At 42.9% G+C, this 19958-nt stretch overlaps 1 non-coding gene across 1 annotated transcript; it reads left to right on the top strand.

Moving 5' to 3' along the window:
• Window positions 1–15868: 15868 nt before the first annotated feature.
• On the top strand, window positions 15869–16033 carry LOC122797406. The gene has a single exon (XR_006364125.1). It is a non-coding gene; the product is annotated as a U1 spliceosomal RNA (small nuclear RNA).
• Window positions 16034–19958: the final 3925 nt, after the last annotated feature.

Below are 19958 nucleotides of genomic sequence, written 5' to 3'. Positions count from 1 at the left end.
TCCTGACTTCGGATATACCTAGGAAACGCAAAGACAAGGACCGAGAAAGTCCTAGGGTTAAATCTGCCGACGACGCACCGGTGAAATTGGTTGTCAGCACAGCGGTAGTCAGTTAGGCGCTTTCGCAGCCCCTGCAGTTCGTAGATTTTCAGCTGCAAGCCCCTGCTGAGACTTTTGCAGAGTCCTCCATGCCACAGCCTGCTATTTCATCTTCAGACCCTCCGCCTGTTGCCGCCTCAGATGGGTCCGGAGCCGCTTTGCAGGCACCGTCTTCTGATGCCTCTTCTTTTCGACATGAGACCAGAACCAGGCCGACTACCTTAGTTCAGACTTCTGTAGTTGCTAGGCCTCCCGAGTCCCTCCGGATTGCTAGTAAACCTTCCAGCCGCAAACCTACTCACAAGCAGGTGTCGGCCTCCCCTCCTGTGCCTCAGTCCCAGTTGGTAAAGATGGCTGGTGATCTTCTTTCCCTGATTAGGGGCTCTCATCCACCCCCTTCAAAGATGGCTAGGGAATTATCTCCTGATGTTTTGTCTGTCTCAGATTCTGAGATTTCCAGTATGTCTGCTGGTGAAGAAGGACATTCTCAACTTTTTTCTGGCTTTGAGGATTCTGATGCTGAGGACTCTATCCCTTCTGCCTCCGTTCCAGAAGATTTTTCCTTTGGGGATACTTTGAATACCCTTAGGGAGCATTTTAAATGGGAATGTCAGGATTTTCCACAGTCTAAGAAAAGAATCAGGGAATTTTTGGATTTGCCTCAACATAAGCCTCTGGCTATACCTCCAGTTTTGGAAGTTGTGGATGATGTTTTCTTAGAAAATTATTTTAACTGCTAATTCTGTTCCTCCTGCCTCCAGAAAACCAAATAGGTATTATAGGGTGCCTGAATCTCATCAATTCCTTTTTAAAAACGCACAGCCAGGAAATGGAACAGCTTGTTGTAAGTTCACCAAGGCAGATTCAGTAAATCCAGGTAGGCACCAAACGAATTCAAATAATTCCTTTATTCAGAACCACAGAATAATAACACACAAGCGCTTTCGCTCAGAGGAATTCTGAGCTTTATCAAGTGACACCATGCTGTTGAATCAGGTGTCTTATATACCTTGAAAATCCTAGGTTAATTAGAAAGCACTACCAATTAACATTTTAAAGAGACTGTGCACTATTCCACATGCTTAAAAATTCCTTTAAAACAAAATATATAAAAAAATATAATAGATTGCTTAAAACAATGCATTAATGCATCTGTCACTACTAAAAATGCTAATAGCTTAAAAATAAACAAAACATTGTGCACTGTTACCATAGTGTTTAACTTTGTAATAAAATTTGCTTTGTGCAAAAGTTGCACTTCTTTGAAAATTGGGATAAGATGGAGTGACTTGGCGTACCAACTGTTGTTATGCGTATAATATAAGGCTAATGCCTAGTATGGGTATGACAATATTTTCCTTTTCTTGGTCTTGTTGACAACCCTGCTGGAAAAGAACACTATATCTTAACCAAGTTAAACTATGCTGTACAATAGGTCTTTCCTTAACATAGACTTTGTATAGTGTAGCATTAAGTGAAAATCATGCCCATGTGTATGAGTACTTGCCATAAGTAATTGTGTGGGGAATGTCAAACTAAAGTCTTGCCCTTCTTAGTTTCAATAGCGGCTTGATACTGATCAAACCGTTAAGCCCAGGGAGTCTCCCAGCATCTAACTTTAATTGCCAGAGGAGTTCTCGATATTCTAAAGTTGATTCCCAATCACCCCCCCCCTGGCATCAGGCTTAACTTGCTCCAGTACCATAAATTTCAGTTTTATGTTTGGACAGGTCAGGGAGTGCTTATAAAAAGCGTTGGTTTCCTTCTTTTTGTTTATATCATAAAAATGCTCGTATATCCACTTGCGGAATTCCCTTTCCGTTTTGCCTACATAGAAACTGCTGCATGTGGTGCAGAAGCCTAAATAGCCCACCCCCTTGCTCCCACATGTGAAATGGCCTGTGGGGTAGATTTTGACTGTAGCCAATGCCATGCCATCTTGGAAGAAAAAAGTATCACCATTCCATCCAGAAGGTTTAAAATCTACCCCACAGGCCATTTCACATGTGGTAGCAAGGGGGTGGGCTATTTAGGCTTCTGCACCACATGCAGCAGTTTCTATGTAGGCAAAACGGAAAGGGAATTCCGCAAGCGGATATACGAGCATTTTTATGATATAAACAAAAAGAAGGAAACCAACGCTTTTTATAATCACTCCCTGACCTGTCCAAACATAAAACTGAAATTTATGGTACTGGAGCAAGTTAAGCCTGATGCCAGGGGGGGTGATTGGGAATCAACTTTAGAATATCGAGAACTCCTCTGGCAATTAAAGTTAGATGCTGGGAGACCCTGGGCTTAACGGTTTGATCAGTATCGTCAGCTATTGAAACTAAGAAGGGCAAGACTTTAGTTTGACATTCCCCACACAATTACTTATGGCAAGTACTCATACACATGGGCATGATTTTCACTTAATGCTACACTATACAAAGTCTATGTTAAGGAAAGACCTATTGTACAGCATAGTTTAACTTGGTTAAGATATAGTGTTCTTTTTCCAGCAGGGTTGTCAACAAGACCAAGAAAAGGAAAATATTGTCATACCCATACTAGGCATTAGCCTTATATTATACTTACACAAACAACAGTTGGTACGTCAAGTCACTCCATCTTATCCCAATTTTCAAAAGAAGTGCAACTTTTTGCATAAAGCAAATTTTATTACAAAGTTAAACACTATGGTAACAGTGCACAATGTTTTGTTTATTTTTAAGCTATTAGCATTTTTAGTAGTGACAGATGCATTAATGCATTATTTTAAGCAATCTATTATATTTTTTTATATATTTTGTTTTAAAGGAATTTTTAAGCATGTGGAATAGTGCACAGTCTCTTTAAAATGTTAATTGGTAGTGCTTTCTAATTAACCTAGGATTTTCAAGGTATATAAGACACCTGATTCAACAGCATGGTGTCACTTGATAAAGCCCGGAATTCCTCTGAGCGAAAGCGCTTGTGTGTTATTATTCTGTGGTTCTGAATAAAGGAATTATTTGAATTCGTTTGGTGCCTATCTGGATTTACTGAATCTGCCTTGGTGAACTTACAACAAGCTGTTCCATTTCCTGGCTGTGTGTGCATTTACTTCCTGGTTTGGTTCTCTGCTGTTTGTTTGACTTCTTTGCTCCTTTTTAAAAACCCTACTGCTGATCCAGAAATTATTTCTCAAGGCCTCAAGGGTGTTAAGGCTACTATTGCTAAAAACCCTGTGCCTTCTGATAAGGAGTCTAGGGCCTTGGACAGGTGGGGAAAAAAGTCTATACCTATGCAACTCTTGCCATTAGATCTGTGAATTGTCTTTTTCACATGCTTAAGTATCAGCAGCATACTTTGGAGGCTATTAAGGCTAAACTTGGAGATATTCCTTCCGTGATGAAGAACAAAGATTTACAAGACTTACTGAATTCTGCCACTTTAGTTAATAAGCATTCACTTCATTGTGGTTTTGACACTTTGGAGGCTTCCTGCAGAGCAGCAGCCACTGGTTCTGTAAGTAGAAGGCATGCTTTGCTCAGGGAGCAGCCTCTTTCTGAACCTGTTAAGTCTAAATTGCTGGATTTTCCTTTGCACAAGGACAATCTTTTTGGTAATATGGCTGAGGAGGTAATGAAGAAGTTGGAGGTTAAGGCAAAATCTATGCAAGCTGTAAAAGATTTCCTTCAGGTTCAGCCTCCTCGGTTTAGTCGGCATTATCCTTCCAAGAATTGGTCTTTCCCTGATCCTGACAAGCAGGGTCGCTTTAGGCCTAGGGATTTCAGATCTTCCAGGGGGCAGCCTTCTGCCCCTCAAAGGGGCTGAACAATGGAATTCTTATTCTGCTAAATCGGGGAGTTCTAAGTCAGCTCCTCAAAGCAAACATTCTCAATAACTCTAGCCTTCTTGTGCCTACCTCTGCGGGCCCTGGGTTTCTTTTGGGCGAAGACTAGCCAGGTTCACAGAGGTATGGTCTACCATCACAGACAACAAATGTGTGCTTTAATATAGTAAACCAAGGTTTATACCCAGAACTCTCAGAGCAGAGGTAGAAACTCAGATTTCTTCTTTACTGACTGTGAGGGTTATAGAGCCAGTTTCTGCAAATCAGGCAGGCCTAGGTTTTTATTTACGACTTTTTCTGGTACCCAAGAAAGGGGCACCTGGTGCCCTATTCTAGATCTGTCTATTCTAAACACTTTTCTGGTGATTCCCAAATTCAACCTCCCAAATCTACCAAATTCTACCTCCACTCCTCTCAGGCGTCCCCTTACTCTCCCAGGTTTTCCCCTTTCTATCTACGTCCTCCTTCTACAGACTCTCACCTTGACTTCTCTGTTACTGTCTCCTGTGCTTACCTTCCTCCTTACTGATTGTTTCTTCTCACTGCTCCCCTTACTTGGGTCTGCCCCGCTCCGTTCGCCCTGCGGGCTCACTTCGCTCCCCTACCCTACCCCCAATTCCCACCCACCCCCACTACTCCGAAACTTATACTTCACTAATCACACCCCTCTTACTTCCCAACCAATTACAAAACCCCATAACACTAGACCACTCCCTTATCACTTTCTGACATAATTAATACTAATTATCTCTCACCTGAACTACACCCTTATTACCTATGCTAATCCATCCTCTGCTCTAACTATCTCCCCTTCCAATTCCTTCTCAACCTCCATTAATTCTCTAACCTTATACTCTTAACCCTCCTCATCCTCTGCTAACATCCTCTCCTATTTTTCTACCCCATCTACTCACGCTACCTACTTTCATCTAACAACTACTCTCTACCATGGCTATAACACAAAGAACTATTTTCACGTATATTCTACTCTTAACTTGTATAATAGCCTCTCTAACCATACCTTATTCCCTCACCTTCATTGAAAACCTTACTATTTTTAAACAAAACCATAATTTCCAACAAACTCTATCATCTACTTGTATCAACACCCTTACTCATTGTAACATAACCTCTACCTCTAACTACATACTCCCAAAATATCACAGAGCAACACATGTAACTTACCTCACTTCCAAAAAAAGTTTCAATAACTTCAATAACATTTTTAAAATTCAACTACTTCACCAATGTCACCTCCTCTCAGATGGTGATATTCATCCAAGCCCAGGCCCCAATTATAATAATACCGATAGCCTAGATAATATAACTTTACCTATGCACTCCACATTATCTAAAGCACCTAACTCCCTCCTAATAGCTCATCTTAATATTAGAAGTATCAACAATAAAATCTCACACTTACATGCACTTCTAAACCTGCACTCTTTTGACATCTTATGTCTCACAGAAACATGGCTAAAACCTTCTACCCTAGACCAGGAAATTACCCCTCCAGGTTACAACATCCTTAGACATGACCGCATAACCAAAAAAGGTGGAGGAATTGCTATTATCTATAAAGCTAATCTCCAGATTTCCCTATTTAACGAGATCCCATCACTTGACACCAAATCCGAATTATTATCAACCAAACTCCAAATAAACAACTCAAAATCTATCTACCTTTTTTGTATGTATCTTCCCCCTGGAAACAATACTAATACTCTCGAAAACCTACTTAGTTACCTATCAACCCAACTACCCCAAGAGACCATTGTACTGGGTGATTTCAACATAGACTGGCTCACCTGTAATTCCCTGACCCCAACTAACCACTTAAATCTTTATGGCTTCTCTCAATTAATAACTACTCCTACTAGAATTCACAAACCTAACAGGAAAGCATCTACCCTTGATTGGATCCTTATCAATAGCCACCCTAACAACTATACTCCAGGAACCCTTCCTGATAATATCAGTGACCATATGCTCACTTACATTATCAGACAAAAAGTTCACATTCCAACTACTTATAATCTCATAACTTCACGCTCTAAAAAATTCTTTAATCCTGACAGTTTTCTAAACGAACTAAAAGCATGTGATTGGTCACCACTAACTTATCTTGAACTTAATGAGGCTATAACCTACTTCAATACTAACTTTCTTCAAATACTAAATCACCACTCACCATACCGCTCCATTAGAATAAGAACCAAATCTGCCCCTTGGCTAACTAAACAAACTAGGCAAAAAATGCTCCTTAGAAACAAAATATGGGCTAAATGGAGAACTACCAAATGCCCATCTGACCACCTCCTCTTTAAACAATTAAGAAATGCTACCAAGAGAGATACCCTTAGGGATAAAAAAGACTTCTACCTAAACATCCAACAAACTACACAACAAACGCCAAAAACATTTTGGTCAGGAATCAATAAACTTCTTCAGCCAGGAAACACTACTACTCCCACCCCAGCAGGTTTAAATCAAAATAATTCCAACCTGATCCCTGATTCCTTTAATAACTACTTTACAGAAGCCATTCAATCCCTAGCCAACTCACTACCACCTTTACCTCCTCTTTAAACAATTAAGAAATGCTACCAAGAGAGATACCCTTAGGGATAAAAAAGACTTCTACCTAAACCTCCAACAAACTACACAACAAACGCCAAAAAAATTTTGGTCAGGAATCAATAAACTTCTTCAGCCAGGAAACACTACTACTCCCACCCCAGCAGGTTTCAACCAAAATAATTCCAACCTGATCCCTGATGCCTTTAATAACTACTTTACAGAAGCCATTCAATCCCTAGCCAACTCACTACCACCTTTACCTGCTTCTCCATCGAATACCTCTAATACTCTTTCCCCAACCTTTCATATACACCCTGTTCCAACATCTCTTATTTACAAGCTACTTACTAAACTAAAACCTTGCACCCCATCCGCTGACCGTCTCCCATCTGAATACCTACAAATTGCTGCACAAGCCATTGACTACCCCATATCTATCCTTATTAACAGAACCATCTCTGAAGGCAAAATCCTTACCATATGGAAAGTATCCCACATTATCCCTCTACATAAAGGTGGAACTTCAATTGACCTCACTAACTACCGACCCATTGCCTTACTCTCCCCTAAGATAATGGAAAAATGTATTCACAAACAACTACTCAACCACCTTCTACAAAATAACCTACTAGCCAACTGCCAACATGGCTTTAGACCATTCCATAGTACTACTACTGCTCTTCTCTCCTTCACTGACACTATAAACAAAACCAATAATAACTCCTTTTCCTCTGCACTATTTATAGACCTGTCAAAAGCCTTTGATATGGTTAATCATACCCTACTTCTTGAAAAACTAAAGTACCATTTTCTCGATCTACAAGCATTACAATGGTTCAGATGTTATCTTCAAAATAGACAGCAAGCTGTACTCTGGGATAACAATTTGTCTTCCTTACTTCCTGTAAATATTGGAGTCCCTCAAGGCTCTATCTTAGGTCCACTTCTTTTTTCCATATTTATTAACGAACTCCACTTGCATTCAATATGCAGATGGCTCTACCTTAATCTGTACTTCCAACAACATAGCCTCCCTCCAGTCCCTAACCCAAACTGTATTCCAAAAAGTAGAAAACTGGTTCATGCAACATCGCCTTCTCCTTAATCCTAAAAAACAAAACTACTGCTTTTTACGCCAACTCATAAGTCACCCACTCCATTCTTCTCTATAACCTCTAATAATGCTACTAATATAGCACCAGATACTAACACCCGCCTACTAGGTGTCACAATTGACAATCATCTTAACTATGACAACCATATTAACTCCACCATAAAGTCTGTCAACAAAAAACTTGGTACCCTCTACAGAATTAAACCCTTCCTTACCCCCTCAGCCAGGAAAACTATCGCACAAACCCACCTCATTTCTACCCTTTTCTATGCCTCTGCTATATATACTAACCTGTCTAAAAACAACATCTCTAAACTTTCTACCTGCTATAATAGTATAGCTAGATTCATCACATGCTCTCCCTTTAAAACCCACTACTGCCTTAACCTTAGACAGCTAGGATGGTTAGAAATACAGAACCATATACTCTGTCAACAGTTACTTATCACACAAAAGATCCTACACCACCCCAATGATACCCCCATCCTCTCTAATCTGATCTCTCCGTATAAAAATCTGGCTACACTACGTTCTGCAAATAAACTCCTTGTCTCCTCAATTAAATCTAACAACAAAGCTGGTGATTCACTTTTCTCAAATACTATAGGGAAAAACTGGAATCAGCTCCCTCCTGAACTATCTACCCTAGCATCTGCATCTCAATTCATAAAACACATAAAAGAACATCTAAAAACTAAGTGGCTTTGTCCTTGTGCAAACCCAGACTGAAACTTTTATTTCACTCCTGTTCTTACCCTACCCCTCTCCCCCAACTCTTTGCCTCCAAAACTAGTTACTTCTCTTCTTGCTTTAATCTTAGTAATATGATAAAATTTAAGAACTTTAATCTTTCTACACATACCCTAATTCTATCTAATGCATTTGTTTATTTATATTTAGTTTAACTTTTACCTGAATGTTTATAGTCAATATTTTTTAATACCATTTTACTTTTCTCCTTTTACCAATGTTACCTTATATGACTTTATTTCACTTGTTTCCTTTTTTTTTACATTGTTATTACTTATGCTTGGAGCTTTTCTCCCCGGGCCTCTACTGAAAATGGACATGTATCCAGTTAGACTAGCCCGGTCAACAAATGTAAAATAAATAAAAAATAAAAATGCTCACCCTTCAACAGTTACTACCAATGCTGGGCAAGGATTCATGGCTGGTAACTTTGGATCTAAAGGAGGGTTATCTGCACATCCCAATAAGGGAAAGTTGCAGGCAGTTCCTTCGCTTCAGGGCTGGGAAGCAACACTTTCAATTCACAGCATTGTCGTTTGGTTTATCTACTGCTCCCAGAGTTTTTACCAAGTGCCTGGCTCCAGCCATTGCTTTTTGCAGGCAGAGAAACATTCAAATTTATCCTTGCCTGGACGACTGTCTCATTCAAGCAAACTCCCCAGAATAAATAGAAAAGGATTTGGATTTTGTGAAGAACACTCTCACCTCTTTGGGTTACACTCTCAACGAAAAGAAGGCAAAGTTGGTTCCTACAAGGGAGATTGTTTTCCTGGGAGCGAGTCTGAATACAGCCACCCAGATGGTATTCCTCCCTCAACAGAAGCAAGAAGATCTTTCGGTTTACTTCATGAACTTGGCAAGCATGACCCCAGCTCTCTGCAAGGCAATTCCTGCAAGCACTGGGGTGCATGGCTTCGTGTATTTTGATGATCCCATATGCAAGGCTGCATATGAGAAAACTTCAATGGTACCTCAAGAATCTTTGGTGTCAACACACACAGGACTTAGACTTGATTCTCCCCCTGATTCCCTGTCTATAAATGGAGTTCCTCTGGTGGGCGACAGCCTGTTGTCAGAACAAGGGTCTGCCTTTCCGCCCACCACCTGCCAGCCAGACTCTCACCACAGACGCCTCAGATGCTGCATGGGGGGCTCATCTGAAGGGCAGGGGCATACAGGGGACTTGGAGCACCCAGCAGATTCATCTGCACATAAACTTAAAAGAATTGATGGCAGTAAAGCAGGCCTTGCCGGTTTTCAAGGACCTGCTCTACCCTGGGACTCTGCTGATCAGGACAGACAATACCACAGTCATGTGGTACATCACCATGAAAGGGGGGACTCACTCTTACCCCTTGTGCAGACAAAGCATGAGACTATGGTCCATAGCAGCATCTATGGGTTTACATCTAATAGCCCAGTATCTTTCAGGGAGGCTAAACTCCATGGCGCATCATTTGAGCAGACATCTTTTGGATACTCACAAGTGGCAACTGAACAAGGACTTTTTCCATCACATCACTCATCATTGGGGCACCCCACAAGTGGATTTTTTCTCCTCTCACACCAATCATCTCCTTCCAACCTTCTGCACGAGGGAGTTTCACAACAAAGCTTGGAGGGTGGACACGTTGTCCTTCCCATGGACACATCTCTCAGTTTATGCATTCCCTCCTCTGCCTCTTCCTCCCAGAGTGCTGCTAAAGATAAGGGATGAAAAACCAAAGGCTATTGTGATAGCACCAGATTGGCCTAGGCAGCATCGGTATCCCTTCCTTTGCAGCCTTTCACAGGCTCAGCCTTGGCATCTTCCCCTGGTACCAGATCTGTTGGTTCAGGGAGGGGGAAAGTTCCTTCATCCTCATCTTCAAACTCTGCATTTAACTGCCTGACTAGTACTTTAAATCTTTCCAAACAGGTGGTTGAAGTTCTTCATGAGGCTAGGAGGCCTAGCACCAGAAAATCCTATGCAGATAAATGGAAGAGATTTTGCTCTTGGATGCTGGCAAAGGATAAGATTCTTCTCATCCCTCTCTTTCCCTCATTCTTGACTACCTAGCAGGACTGCTTAATGGTGGATTTTCCTTTTCATCAATCAAAATTCACGCTTCAGCAATTTCAGCTCATTGCTCTTTTGAGCAACCCATTTTTTCTCACCCCTTGATGAAACAGTTCCTGAACGGAGCTAGTAATCGTAGACCTCCCAGGAGAGCTCCTACTCCTGCTTGGGATCTTAATTTTGTCCTGGAAAAACATACTCTGCCTCCCTTTGAATCTGCTGCCTCTGCATATATGAAGTTTCTATCCTGGAAGACTGCTTTCCTTTTAGCTATTACTTCAGCTAGAAGGGTATCTGAGCTGCAAGCCTTAATGGCAGTAGAACCTTTCATTATTTTTCACTCAGATCGGGTTTCTGTGAGAACTAATCCCTCCTTTATGCCTAAGGTAGTGTCCAGTTTAACCCTTAACCAGTCTATTCACCTGCCTACATTTTTCAACAATCCCCAAAATAAAGGGGAAAGGATTCTGCACTCTCTTGATGTGCATAGACAACTGAGATTTTACTTAGACAGGACTAAATCCTTTCAAAAATCTGAACATTTGTTGGTTAGTTTTGCTCCTGGGGCTCAGGGTAAAGCTATTTCAAAACAAACCATCTCCAAATGGATTGCTCATTGTATTCACTTTTGTTACCTGCAGCATGGGAAGGTTCCCCCTCAGGATATTAGGACCCATTCTACTAGAGCAGCCTCTACCTCTGCAGACTTTCTAAGAGATGTGCCTACTAAGGACATTCTAGAGGTAGCTACTTGGTCTTCTGTCCATACTTTCACAAAGCATTACAGTCTTCCTTTGTTTTCTAAATCCAAGGCTGGTTTTGCCTCTGCAGTTTTGCAGGGCCTTCTTACCAACCCTTAATCTGTGATCCTTCCTCCACCCTTTGTCTTTTTTCCTGGGCTTTGGGAATCTACCCATATGTGAGGACTGCAACGGTGAAACACGAAGAACATAGTACAGTTGTGTACACTTACCATAACTGTAGATGTTCGAGTATATTCACTGTTGCAGTCCTGGTTTTCCACCCTCCATTCCCCCTTTTTTCCTAAGGCACAGACTATATATATTTTTATTTTTTGTATGATGTGTCCAGGGTGCTACCTTCCTGGGTTAGCCTTCTTTTGGGGGCTCCTGACGGTTAAGGCAAGAAAAACTGAAGAAATGACATTGGTTGCCTCCCTTTATACCTGACGTTCTGACATCAGTTTTACAACTGGTGGCAGCCAATGTCATATACCAAGGACTTTGGTATTCGGGCCGACGGAGGGCTACCAGGAGCCGGATAACCCATATGTGAGGACTGCAACAGTGAATACACTCTAACATCTACATTTATGGTAAGTGTACACAACTGTACTTTCTGTGGATGTGCAGCAGGTGACAGTGGACGCTATGCAGGTTAGACAGAGATTACCTTTCCAGAGTCTATACAATAACAGAAAAAAGTCGGAGTGCTTTAAGGCTGTCTGTGTAGCTCAAGAAAGACATATCCTTGATTATTGTAAAGAGAAAACGATGCAGTCTCTCAACGTCATACCATAGGGGACATTTATACTGTATTAATCACCCCTGGTGATTAGGTAAAGGATTTCCTAACATTAGTGGATACATAACAATCAAAGGATACCTAATTGTCAGTGACAGTATTCAGGTCCCTAATGACCGGGTCAGTTTTGGCTGAAGACATAGTGGCAGTGCTGCATTTCTTGGCCTGTAGTTTTAGGCTTGGCTCCGAGCACCACTTATTGTCACATGCTAGTCTCTCCTAAAAAATCTTGAAGTCAGACGATGAGGTAATGACAACTCTGATCAGCTACAAAATCTTGATGTCAGCTGTAACATTGTATAAGTGTACTAATTCGGTAAAAAAACTCATCAGAAACTTGGACACCTTTTCTATAGCAAGAAATACTTAACTAACACTGCCCGAATAACTCTCTCCCAGGCTTTATTACTCCCAACACTCCTGTGCAGCTGCCACATATTCACAAACCTAAATTCTACACTTATTTCGAAGCTTGAAGCTACCTATCATAAGATCGCCAGATTTGCATCTAACCAAACCTACAAGTCACACCACTGCTTAGCACTACAGCAACTAGACTGGCTTGAATTCCCTCATCTGCTCCAACTATACCAACTACAAATCATCCACTCTATCCTCTATCTACCCTCCTTCTGCCCCAGCCTCTCCACTATCATATCCAAATATTCCCTTGCTAGGATGCTACACAGCTCAAATCCAGAATTATTAGACATCTACAAACCCAAAACCAAAATAGTCTGTCTTTTCTATAACTATAACCCAGCTACAGTCTGGAACCAACTTCCCTTGGAAATAAAATCCCTCCAGCATAGCAAAAGTTTCAAATTAGCCACAAGGAAATACCTAAAAACAAAGTGGCCTTGCCACTGTAGCCAACCACCCTGAAACCACCATCCTTTTACCACCTCACTCTTAATGTATCTCTAACACTATTCCCCTGCCTCTTCTACCTCTTCCCTTCCTCTATCTCCAACCACTCTTAATTCTTACTGTCTCAAAACAACCTACCTGTCTAGTCTGTTTCCTATACTCTACCTCCCCTACATCTCCTACTAGCCATTCTTACTTTCCTTTCTTGTTTCCAAACTCTTATACAGCAAGATCCTACCCACTTTAAATAAGTATCTGCCTAACTATTAACTCATTTTGCTCTAAGCAGCTTAAATAATATTGTAACTAGTCACATTTTCTTCTGCTAATTGTTTAAAACCTTGTTTGTAACAACTCACATACTTGTCTGCCAATTGTTAATACTCTGTGTAATTGAATTACCTGAGGAGCTTTTTTTCTCTCCAGGTCTCTGCTTGTAAGATCCTATAGCTGATTGTTACTACTATGTTACTAAAATGTAATAACTTGTTTTCTAGTCCCGAGGAGCTTTTCTACCCGGGTCTCTGCTGAAAATGAGCCAAAAGCTCAGGCAGACTAACCCGGTTAACAAATGTAAAATAAAATAAAAATAAAAAAAATAAAATAAATAAGTTAATACCAAAGACAAGTTGTCCTGGAATTGATCACTGTGGGATACCACATGTAAATACTCTTTTTGAAGAGAGTATGCCTCCCAAATAATAGAGTTGGCTACACCCATTAACCAGTTTGCTATCCAGCAGGTAACATGTGAGTTTACAATGATGGCAGTAACCCAAGTGCACTTCTGAAAAGTTATGTGTACTGCATACATAGTTTCACCAAAAGACCTGCATTATCAGTTATGTGGCATATCTGAAATTTATAGACATTTAAAAATGGCTGAAATTTCAAGTCTGTCAGTAACACATGTAGAGGCTGTTTTTAACTACATGAATATAAACATAGATTGTGTGTTACATACTTATATGTGCACATACATAGAAAAATAGCTACTATAACTTCTCAAAATATAAGGTTATCGATGGCATGAGATTTTGGTTGCAGCACTTAATTTTTACTGCATTAGTAAAAGTAACCCTGTAATTACCTTCTGTAATAAGAACCCCTGTAATTTCCTGCTGTAATATACTAGGAATGGTACTGAAACGTGTATGGGGAAATGTATAGACTGCATTTGCTTCAACTTTCAAATGATAATCAGTGTAAACTAACTGTACTTCAGTCAAACATTCAGGAAAGATGTGAAAGTTGAAAACATTTTACCACATTGAATGATAGAAAAAAGTGAGAAAAGAAATCCATTAGGATGGAATCACAATTAGACAAATAGTTATGATGTGATTTCTGAAGGACAACATACAGCATCAGCCAATGAGAAAGTACTTTTAGAACAGTGATTAGATTCAGTTCCAAAGCTGCATGACATTTTAGAGAAAAGATGCAAAATATTTTACTCTTTTAGAATATTTGGACATTTGTTACTCAACATGTTTCTTTGCAAGGCATAACTGTCCAAAGCAATGCTGTGCTGTAAAATGAGGGAACATTTGTATGATTATAAAAGCACACCTACATTAACACACACACACACACACACACACACACACACACACACACACACACACACACACACACACACACACACTCTAACATCATTATCATCATCTTCTTTTGACTGTTCCTGTTAGGGGTCGCCACAGCAAATCACCTGTTTCCATTTCTTCCTGTCCTCTGCATCTTGCTCTGTCACACCAACCACCTGCATGTCCTCTCTCACCACATCCATAAACCTTTATCTTAGACCTTCCACTTTTCCTGTTACCTGGTAGCTTCATCCTTAGCATCTTTTTCCCAATATACTCAGCATCCCTCCTCAGCACATGTCCAAACCAACGTAATCGTACCTCTCTGGCTTTGTCTCCAAACCTTCCAACCTGGGCTGACCCTCTAATATACTTATTCCTAATCCTGTCCACCCTCATCATACCCAGTGCAAATCTTAACATCTTTAATTCTGCCACATCCAGCTCAAACTCCTGCCTTTTTGTCGATGCCACTGTCTCCAACCCATATAATAACATAGCTGGTCTCACTACCCTCTTGTAGACCTTCCCTTTTACTCTTACAGGTACTCGTCTGTCACAAATCACTCCTGGCACTCTTCTCCACCCACTCCATCCCGCCTGTACTCTCTTCTTCACCTCTCTTCCACACTCACCGGTACTCTTTGCATCCTCACCATTCCTCTATCCTTCCTCTCATTCACACACGTATATTCCGTCTTATTCCTGCTGACCTTCACACACACACACACTAACAAGCAACACTAATAACAGACCATATGAAAAATAATTGGCAGTGGAGGGAAAAATATTTGTAGCAACAAGCATGAAAAATACTATTGCCTAGGCTTGAATAATAATTAGACACACAGTTTTGCGAAAATAAGTACATAGTAAAGTAGCTATCACTCCATTTCTAAAGAGGCTCCAGGTCTGTGTGTGACAAGATAGCATCTGTAGCTGAGAAAAATCCAGTCATTCAGCAAATGTAATTGCTCATGAGTGGGGGAAAGGAAAATACAAAAGGACAAACTGCAGCTGCAAGTTCTAAGCATTTCTTCTAACAGCCCCCACTGACAGTTTGTGCAATCTGACCTGCAGTATGCTAAAAAGGCTCTTTGTAAACATTGCCTCTAGGTGAACATGGTAAACAAACTCCTTTAGTAAAAAATCTGAGATAGGGCCTCTTTAAAATTGCAATGAGGTTCAACGGCGTCAGTTGTCACAGATTTCCTCAGGCTTATGTGGACATATGCAAATTCATGAAATACAAGATAGTAGGAAATGAGTTGGAAAGCAGAATTATTGTTTGTGTTTTTTCTTAAAGTAGTGATATTTTAGCATTTTAGTTTGTGAAGATGTTTGCTATTTCAGTAACTTGAAAGAACTATGTTTGGAAATACCAGCCGCTACCAGTTTAAAAAGGGTTGACGTTATAGAACTTCTACTTCTTTGAAGTACAATTCATACTTATCTGGTATGGGAGATACCATGATCCAGAAGGTGGGTTTTCCAGGGTGAGGCTCATTCATTGCACACCAAATGGTTTGATCCCTGTGATTTCCTCAAATGCAGCATACTCAAACTGCATAATTTGTGGTTGTGGGGGACTATGTTTGTGCTGTCCCTTGGTAAAGTGGTAATGGAAGATGTTAAGTTGTCAATCTCGCCTTCATTCTTGCTGGATGGGTTCGGAGCCAGTCCTCGGCTCCGACTCGGCCAATACTAAAGCTCGAGAGCTAATTCCACCGGCTTGAGGCTCCCCTATATCCCACAATGCTAGGCGGTAACTACTCGGATCTCGTTTGCCGCTTAGCTGCGAGGTGCTTTCTTCTACCGGCTCTGGCAGGTTAGTGAGTTTTTCTAGTCAAAAACTTCAATTTTCTACCCCTATCCTTTCTATTTAGTTTAGTTTATAGTACAGGGTATCCCTTTAGTTTAAATCGGGTCTCCCTCGTTTTTATCCCCTTTTTATTCCCTTTTAACTTCTAGGCCTTTGGCCCACCCCCTTTTTTTCCCCTTGTCTTTTTAGTGTGACTGGATTTTTTCTTTTGGTTAAAGGGTGTCTGTGTCCTTTGATATACAGCCTCTTTTAGAATGTCTAAAGACTCCAAGGTCTCAGGCTTCAAGAAGTGTGATTCGTGCTGTCAGAAAATGTCTCAGACAGATGGTCACACTTCTTGTGTTTATTGCCTGGGACCTTTGCACCTGCAGGACTCCTGTGCTGTTTGCCATGCATTCAGCCCTAGAGTCCTGCAGGAACGCAAAACTAAACTTATTCTTTGAGGCTTATTAAAGCCTGAAGGCCCCTCGACCCAGTCTGCGTCGGGGAAGCCTTCAAAGACTTCCAGGCCATCGGCTCCAGCTTCAGAGCCGTCTGCTGGGAGCATCAAGGCTGCTTCGACATTGGCTCCGGCTGGAGTCGATGTTTCGAAGTCTCAAACTGTTACCTCGGCTCCAGCCGGAGCCGAGTTTGCTAAGACTCAGTCGGCTCCGATAGTCTTATCGGAGCCACCTTCAAAGAAGAGGTCGAGGTCCCCTTCCATCGGCTCCATCCACTCGGCCCCGGGATCCCCTCTTCTGTCGGAACGGAGCCAGAGGTCCCATTCCTCTCGGTCCTCCAGGCTGTCCGACCACGACTGACAAAGGGTAGTGAGTAGACTTCTCAAGTCTGAGGCACTGGCCCAAATGCTGCATAGTCCTACTCAACAGTCAGCGGCTATTCCCATCCCTGCTTCTGTTCCTCCTCCAACTCTTCTGAGTTCGGAGCCGGGGCTCGTCGGAGCCGTGGCTGTCGGTGCATCGGAGCCGATACCTTCCCTTTCGGCTCCATCGTCTGCTCCGATTTCCTCCTTGGAGGGATCTCGGTGCCGGGCTTCCCTCGTCGGCTCCGAGGGGGCGAGTGGCATCGGACCCTTGTCCAACCCCGTTCTCCCTCTCGGAGCGTCGGCGCTGGTGAGTTCGGCTCCGACATCGGCCTCGGAGCCGTCCCTGTTGGTACCGGGGGGTCCGTGTCTCCTCGGAGCGGGGACCTTCGGCCTTGGCTGATCGGGGCGCCTTCGAGGTCATGCAGAGCGTGCTAGACCCCGTGTCTACCCCAGAGTCAGCTCCGTCAGCTCCTCCCTCTTCAGTGCCTGCGGTGGTTTCTACCCACCCCCTCGTAACAGACCGTAGAGAGCCAGCTCCTCAGGTTTCCCCATTGGGAATATCCTCTTCTTCTGAGGCTTCTCCTGATCCGGCAGGGGAACCCCCTCGGAAGAGACAGTTCAAGAGGAAGCACATTGACTCCCCTGAGTCTATCACCTCCGACACCAACTTGGAGGAATCTGAAGGTTCCCCTCGGTCCCCCTCTGAGGATGTCTCTTTTGCTGACATCCTTGAAATCCTTAAACAGAGGGGGAACTGGCCCGCCCTTAACCCTTCAGAGAACGAGTCGGTCTACCTTGAGGCGTTTGGCACTCGCCCTTCCACCTCCTGGGTGTCTCCTCCCTTTGACCCCCTCATGGAAGTGGTGGCAAGGAAGGCTTGGATGGCCCCTGATTCGGTGGAACCTACCCCAAGGAGGCCGTCAAAATTTATTACTGCCCCAAAAGAGAAACAGTTCTTATCCAAAGGTGTCTCTGTTGATGCCATGGTGGTGGCCGCAGCCACTAAGAAGGAATTAGCCGATCCTTCGGTACCTGTCCATCCTCCTAATAAGGAGTCTAGGACCATGGACAGGTACGGTAAGTGGATGTTTTCCTCAGCGACCTTTGCCATGCGGTCGCTGAACTACTTGTGTCACTTCACCCGTCTCCAGAGGGATTTACTCAAGGATATGGGTGAGGCTATGCAGGATCCAACAGCTGAGGGGTTCCAAGACAAAATGAACTCCCAGTTGGCAACCCTGAATTCGATTGTCAACTCCTCCATGCGGCTTATCTCATATGCGGCTGATGGGGCGAGTAGGGCCGCAGGCACAGGTGTAGCTTTATGATGCCACGCCTGGATGCGGCTTTGCATTTTTGCAGACCCTTTCAAGGCGTCCTTCACCAATTCCCCCTTTGATGGCTCAACGTTGTTTGGACCTCAGGTGAAGGATACATTGACTAGGTGCGAGCAGGAAGGTAAGACTCTCTCTGCCGTGGGAGTCCGTTTTTCTACCCCTTCCAGACCTTATCCCAAAGGTCGGGGGGGGGGGAATGTGGTTCCGCAAACCACAAGGAGTCTCACCTGACACACAAAGTCAATTCCCCTCTAGAGGCAGAGGGGGGAACAACAATAGACGCCGCCCTAGGGGCAGAGGAGGTCCGCAAAACCAGGGTAGCAGAGAGACTTTCTCTGATAAACCCTTTCAGCATCCCTGAGGAGCTGCCCGGCTGTCCACCTTCAGAGGCAGTCGGGGGAATATTATCACTGTACCCAAAAGCCTGGCTTTCCCTCACTCAAGACAAATGGGTACAGTCGATCATATCCGAGGGTTACAAAATCCCCTTTATTCACATCCCATCCCAACCCAAAGGATCCCTTCCAGACATTCAACCCAGTCTAAGAGAACAAGCAGCGTTAGAAATATTAAAGCTGCTGTCAAAAAGAGCTATCCAGCCAGTCCCAGCAGACCAGCAAGGATCCGGAATCTACTCCAAATTCTTTTTGGTACCAAAAAAAACAGGGGACTGGAGACCAATACTGGATCTCAGCAAGCTAAACAAGTATGTGAAGAAAACAAAATTCCGGATGGTCACGCTACAGTCCATTCTACCCTTCTTGGGTCATGACAATTGGATGTGCTCGATAGACCTTCAGGATGCGTACTACCATATCAAAATGCACAGACGCTCCAGGAGGTTTCTCCGCTTCAGGCTGGGAGCCAGTCACTACCAGTTCAGAGCCCTGCCCTTTGGTCTCACTACAGCCCCCCGAGTGTTCACCAAATGTATGGCAGTGGTAGCGGCTCACTTGAGACGTCAAGGATTCCAGGTGTTTCCATATTTGGACGACTGGCTCCTTACCGCCACCACCAGGCGTCAACTCTTCTATCCAGAGACTTCACCATCCAAACTTGTCAAGCTCTAGGCATTTCAATAAATTTCGAAAAATCTGCCTTGTCGCCTTGTCAATCTATTACCTTTATAGGCGCCACCTTAGACACAGTTCATCTTTCTGCCAGACTAACAGAGCAAAGAGTATTAGATATCCGCAATCAAGTTTACCTTCTACTTCAGTGCAACAAGATCAAAGCCAGGGTAGTCTTGAAGGTATTAGGACTCATGGCAGCTACTATTACACTCCTCCCCTTAGCTCGTTTTCACATGCGGATCCTCCAGTGGATGCTGTTTTCTCAATGATCCTTCCAACAGCTCCCAATGTCTCACATTATCCTGCTAACCCAATCATGCAAGAATCACCTGTCTTGGTGGATCACATCACCTCAAGTTCTCCAGGGCAGACCCTTCATCCCTCCCCCCCAATTGCCACGGTGACGACGGACGCCTCCCTGATCGGGTGGGGGGGGCATTATCAGGGCAGGACAGTCCAGGGCACGTGGCAATCTTTCGAGTGCCACTTGCACATAAA

The sequence above is a fragment of the Protopterus annectens genome, chromosome 3.part0, assembly GCF_019279795.1.
Source record: "Protopterus annectens isolate FY-2018-M chromosome 3.part0, PAN1.0, whole genome shotgun sequence".
Taxonomy (NCBI): domain Eukaryota; kingdom Metazoa; phylum Chordata; order Ceratodontiformes; family Protopteridae; genus Protopterus; species Protopterus annectens.
This window is presented reverse-complemented; position numbering and strand designations above follow the sequence as displayed.